Source organism: Pinus tabuliformis, chromosome 4_1 (assembly GCF_031772625.1).
Source record: "Pinus tabuliformis cultivar Carrire ecotype Pingquan chromosome 4_1, CPIR1, whole genome shotgun sequence".
Taxonomy (NCBI): Eukaryota; Viridiplantae; Streptophyta; class Pinopsida; order Pinales; family Pinaceae; genus Pinus; species Pinus tabuliformis.
This window is the reverse complement of record NC_142303.1, coordinates 754,312,925-754,319,989: the sequence shown is the minus strand read 5'-3', so window position 1 is coordinate 754,319,989 and position 7,065 is coordinate 754,312,925.

The following is a 7,065-nucleotide window of genomic DNA, read 5'->3' as shown; positions in this document are numbered from 1 at the left end:
ACATAGTTGCAAGAGCCTTCTCCTTCACCCAAGTACAAAATAGACAAAATCAAACTCAAATTATGTACTTCTTCTTAACTTAGCTATGACTCTTCTATGAATTCATTTTATATTCTTCCTTCATTACTATACCATGGTCTGCAAACCATGGGCGGGTCTCAAAATAGCTTGAATTTCTCAAACTAAGGGTCTTTGACCTTCCTAAATCCCCTTTGACTCCTATTAACCTACAGTATGCACACTCCACTCCTCAAAATGCGGAGACTTTACAATATCTTAACAAAAATTTAACAAAATTTGACCCAGAGGACCCCATCCTACCAAGAAACTTGTTATGTGAAACCTTGAATGAGACAGATGAATTGTTATCTTAAGCCTTGAATGATGTAACTTTCCCTTTTCTTCTTCTTTGAAAATATTTTTTAATGAAAACTGATACTTAAATAACTTGAAGGAAACAATTTCCATCCCCAGATAGAGTACATAGAAAAACATTATTGTATTGATAGATTTGTTGTTATCTACGCAAGCTAGTAGGGTAAACACATGAGATTTAGCTTCTATAGATAACATATCATAAGAATTTCCTAAGAAATTCAGACAAAATGGCATTGAATAGATATAGAATATTTAATTAAAACATTGTTGATTTTAGTAAACTTTTTGAGAACAAAATGTTTAGACGTCTACTAAATCTTTCTTTCCATAGGAAGTGTAAGATGACTATTCTAATAACACTTTACTCCGAGCATGCTATTACAACACCAAGGGTTCCCAAAAATGATAGCCCACCAGTAGAGATGTGATGTGCCTATTCTTTTTATCTTTGGAACTGTGACACTTTCTAAGTACATTGCCAAGTTGTAAGATCTTTTATTTTGGAGTGAGTTAGTTAAAATCTAGTAACCCATACCAAAAAAATCTAGTTACAATCCATTAAATTTATTTTTGGTGACTCAATATAAACACCAAGGACTTCAAGATTTTGATTTTATAACTACCAAATGGACAATAAACTAATGAAAATAATTCTAAAATAAAGACAAGTCTTTGTCTTCCACTACTCTAATTCTTAGTTGGTGTCTTCCACTGCTCCTCTAAATCTCCGTTTAACAAAGGAAAGATAATCTCTTCAATATAAAATCCAATCATACATTAAATTATTGAAATCTAAACAAATGTGATAGGAAAAATCCTTACCGGGGAATTTGGTGGCTCTTCCTTTATCTGTTGAGACCCCAATTGGAACTAAGACACTATTCTTAATCCCCTTAATAATTTAAAATTATATTAGGAAGAATTACACAACCAATGATAATGGTTACATTGTAGAAGACAATTATTTTGGTAATTTCCTTAGATCCAATCCATGTGTATGAGATTTCCAACTGTGATTAAAATTTCAAACAAAATATGTGCATGAAAATGAGAAAACGAACAACTCTCTAGCTTACTCAACTAGATGTATGTATGGAAACAATATTAGATCTCAAGAGAATCAAAATTATGGTGGCACGTCGGGGCTTGTGGGTCAAAAGTCATTGATGTTGTGTTTGGAATTGTATCATAGATGTTGAACAAATGATTTTAACATCACCATAATCAAATATTTATGCATTACAAACCTTGGAGATTTGTTTTCATTATGGATTTGGCACCTACATAAAACATATTGTATGTGATAAATTTTCTAAGCAAACACTTGGAAAATGTAAAATTGGTGTGTGAAGTAAATGATATGTGGGTGATTGATGATAAAATAAACTTTAACATGGCATTGTAATATCCATCCTTAATACATGGTGAGGAAATGTGCAACATAACGATGGAATATTAATATGTTTCTAATCTCAATGAGCATTTGAGGCTTTGATGGACCTCCAAATTAGACATAAATTAAGGCCCGTCTAACCATCCTTCAACACATTAAACCCCTTTTTTCATTATACGACATATTTTTAGCTTTAATATGTTCATTAGGAAGGCTTATAGGTAATTCCATATTTGTCCCTAATATTATTTATTTTTGTAGAATATTATGAGAATATTGGGCAGATTATGAATATTTTGAGGAGGCAATAATCTAGGGACTTGCTCCCTACTACAAGAGGATCAATATTGGATAATAAATGAACAAAATATCATGAAATTATTGACAAATTCTAGAGCTCTAGTGATTGAGGAAATCTAGGAATGTGTTCCCCATCATTTAATGCAGATTCCTAGTGTTGGGAACCAGATCCACTATTTGAGGGATTTTGGAAGGGAAAACTTCCTCCTTTCAAGGAGAATGCTTCCTCATCATTTTTTATAAGTAAAAATTCAAATTTTCCTATACAGGCATATATTTCTTCATCTTCATGTGGAGAAAACTTGTATTTTTGCGGCTCCACTTTCATTTCTAGCAGGGACGTCCTTGGATTGATTCAAATAATGAAGTTTGGTGTCATTTTTAGCTTCTAAAGATTGGTATCCTTCATAGAAATATCAATATCATTGGGCTTGGAAATCCCAAGAGCCTCAGAGCCCTTTTGTATAATTTTCATTGCTTCTTTTCACTTCTTATTCACATGCATCTCTTATTCTTGTTTTTCATATTTCTACATTTAGTATTGATGCTTCTTTTGCTGTAGGATTGGGTTAAATGATTGAAGTAATTTATTTTCAGGTTAGTTACAAATTCACAAGCATTATTCATCCTTATAACAATTTTTAAAATTCATATTTATAATTGAGCTACTTGGATTGGTTTACTAGTTCACAAATCTAGAATTTCTACAAGCCCCTTGTAGCAAAATAATAGTAATTTTCTTCTATTTTTAGAGCATGTTAATGAGATTCATTTGAGTTTATTCCACTTGTATTAGGTCATAAAAAAATTCAATTTAATAACAAAATTCACCCCATTTAATTTTCACTTAATTAGGTTAGTAATTTGATAGATTAACTAGCTCACTAGTTCTTGAATTTCCAGTTTTTATAGTAGTAATTTTATGCTATCTTTTAGCACATGTTAACAAAAGTATTTTGGAGTGATTCCACTTGGAATGGATACCTAGTACATCCTACTTAATAAAATAAAAAATACATCCTATTTTAATTTTATTTACTTTGGAATTAGCAATATTCTCGCTCATGTAGCATTAGAGGCCCCCTATAGCAATCGTCTGTAGCGATTGCTTGTAGCAAAATTGTAGCATCAATTTCCTTTTGATCCCCACTGCAACTTTGACTTATTATAGACGAGTAATAACCCCTACGCTCTAAATACATGATTATGGAGACCCAAGGACCACTCTATATCCCTCCTTCCTCCACTACAAGCACAAAACAACAAATAGATTTAGGAAGCAATTTTCACATTTGAAACTCTTCAATGCAAGTAAAGTAGACTTAGTTTCTGAATTTCCTAGTTATGTGTTGTAGATTAAATTTCTTATTTACAATCAATTTTCAATTACATTAACTATTTCCATTTTGCAAGTAGAATAATTAATTTGATTTGTTTGCAATTAGAGTAGCATGGTTTATTTCGACAACTAGTTTAGGTTAGATTTTATAACATTCACTTCATTAGATCAATGAAAGAAGGACACATTGCATGTTGCACATATAGTGTCAACACCTATTAAGTTTGTACAAACCCCGATTTGATAATTTATGTTGATAGCCTTAGGAGTTGCAACATTCTTGTTGCAATATTGGGGATCCTCACTTTTTGGTGTCATTGTTGGGGAGGTGTTAAAGTATGCATTATTTTCTTCCATAGTTGATTCATTTCTTTTAATTTATGCAAGAACACAAATTTCATTAGGTATATTTCATTTCAAAAATATTGCATTGCATTATTATTCTTATTAAAAAAAAAAAAATACTTCTCCAACACCAAAACCCCCCCACTTGATCACGTGGTGCAGTAAGAGCCCCATCACCATTCACTTTTATAGGTAAAAGAAGAAAAGGTGGTAGAGAATGTAGAAGAAAAGGATGGATATGATGACACTGAATAATATCCTCTTGGATTTACCATTCAAGGTACTGATATAAATGTTCGTATGAAGAACATCCCTCCATCTTTCCTTCCTAAATTCCATGGTATGAGGTTAGAGGATCCGGAAACATTTCTCTTTGAATTTGAAATCCTTTGTAGATCTTATGTTTACTTACTAAACGATCAAAAGTTGAGATTATTTCCACAAACATTGAAGGATAGAGCTCTTAAATGGTTCATGAGATTAGGGACTAATTGAATAAGATCATGAAATGATATGCAAAATATATTTCTAGAAAAATATAAATATCATTATCTTAAAGAATAAATATTTAGAATGAAACAAAGAGAAGATGAGAGCCTTGAGGATCTAATAGAGAGGTTCATGTATAATTTTAAGATGGAAAAATTACATTTAGGATCTGACACACTAAAAACCCTATTACTTAGAACAATTAGGGATGAGCGGATTGATCTCCTTAATCTCATGAGAAGAGGTGATGATATCAATTATCATTTGAAGAAATTCATGAAACATGCCAACACATATCAAGAGGAAAGACAAGAGTAAGTAAATCAACATCAAGATCGGTAAGTCAAGCTAAACTTGGAAATTTGTTTGATGACTTTAAAACCTAAATTATTAGCAATCTGAATGAACAAGTAGAAATGTTAAGAGTGCAAAATGAGCAAAAAAAAGATGTTGATATTTATGTTATCCATGCATAATAACATGCTACTAAATATTGCCGCTTATTACCAAGCCTGAAGGAAGTTTACCAAGAGGACAATGGAGCAATTCAATCACCAAAGAAGCTATGTTATGTAGCTCCAAGAAGACCATGGCAGCCTAGTCAAGCTAATGTGATGCAAGAACCTAATTCACAATTTCAAGCTTATGTGCATCCATCTCAAAGTAAATGGAACACACTCTTTCCTTAGCAACGTTGGCCATCTCAACCCCCAAAACCAATCTTGGCAACAAGGATGGAAAGGAAATTATGGGATAAATCCACAATATCATCAATATTTTCGTCAATATCCTCCATACCCAACTCCATGTTATACCTACCATCCACCTACACCTATGGCACAACCCCAACCACATCCATCTCAAAGATCCAATCCCACTCAACTAACTGTACCACCATTTCCAAAGCCACACAAGGAAGTAGCTCAACTCACTTACAATGTTGAAGTACAACACTTCCTAACATATCCTCTTGATCTTATTGAAGAGCAATGAAAAAAAGAGATTCTCTTGATGGCATTGAAAGACAACATTCAGAAAAAGAAGATTCAAATGAGAAGACCAAAGAATCATGGGCTGCACTTGATGAAGAGTAGACATCATAATCAAAGATTGAGAAAGTTCCTTCATGTTTGCCATCAGATCTTCCATGTGTTCAAGAGAATAATATACAAAAAGAGGAACATTTGAATGTCATTAGAAGAAGACATGAAGAATGATTGAGATGAGCAAGCAAACCAAAGGCATCAAAGTTATATTGAGGTTTCATTCCAGAAAATCAACAAGATGGAGCATCACTCTCTTCTTCAGTTGTGCTTGATATTTTCAATTTCAAGCATTTGGTCTCTAAAATTAAGGTACATGTCAAGTCATATATTTCAATCCTACACATCAGTTTATCTGTCATCTTGATGTGCACATGGGTTGATTGGAAGTATCTCTATACTTGAAAGACATTTTGATTTTTCAAGTAGAGTAGGATAGACAAAAGAAATAAAAAATGAAAAGTAATAGGAAAAATAAAATCTCAAGTGAAAACCTCCTTTGAGGTGCCTATGATTGGCTCATTGATTAAAAACCTCCATGAGGTGGTTAATGGGTTGGGAAAAGAGAAAAAGAAAAGATCATAGGTAAAAACCTCTTTTCAGGCACCTAGGCATACCTACTCATTGAAAACCTCATTGAGGCAGCTAGTAGGCCTAAAAGAAAGAAAATGAAAAAAATATTTTCTCCATGTATCTCTCTGTAGTGAATGCAAATTCTCTCCTACCTTTGCAAGCAACAAAAACAAGTTAGCACCAAAAGAAAAAGTTGGTCAAAAAGTCAAAGGAAGTTAAACTTGGTATTTCTCCTCCTTTGTTTAGATGCTCCAACAGGACCAAGGCCATGTCAATCCATCACTTGCATCTGTTTCCAACATCCACGCATAATTCCCAAGCCTTCTCAGGCATTTTCCTTACTGTCCTGAAATGCTAGTGGCGGATTATGTTTTTGTATAAGAGGCCAAAATACTTGGAGAAAAAATAGTTTTCATCATATTTTGAAAACCGTTCATCCATTGGCTGCGATATTTCATGGGGATATGCATATGCATGATGGTAACACGCTCAAGAAATTTCGGCAAATTCCAGTGCACACTTTTCAAGAAATTTTTCCCCATCACCTACATCCATTTTTTATTTTTCTCGATATTCGTGCTTCCATTGGTGAATGTTGTTTATGGGTAGGTGAATAAGGGTGATGGAAACATTCTAAAAAAAATCAAGTCAATCTAGTTTACCATTTGAGAGATATGCATACAATAATTCTGCTACAAGAGACTATCTTGAAATGCTACAAGAGCAGCCTGAAAATGTTACAGGAGGAGCCCAAAATGCTATAGGAGGAAGATACAATTGGAGGAAAGGGTCAAAAGGTCATTTCTTCTTTAGGGAAGGTTGAGAGAGGTCCCCCAACACCACTTTCATCACCCATCCACTCCATCTAGTCAAAATTCATCTTCAAATTCCACTCCGCCATATATAAAAAGTGTTGAAAAATAATTTTTTTCAATTTCTCCACCACCTACACCACCTCCTAAGGATTTTAGTCTTCTCCTTGTGCCTTTTCTTATTTACCCTCAGTTACACATGTAATATAAAGTCTAAAAGAAGAATTAAGTGACTGCTACAAAAGGAAAATTACTCCTATAGTAGCATATTCAGTAACATCAAAATCCTAAAATCATTTTTTTCCACCCATAGAGTAGAAGATCCATCCACCTTGAGAATCATGAAGCCATTTTTCAAGTGAGAAGGGGCACACTAGCAGAAAATCATCCTCT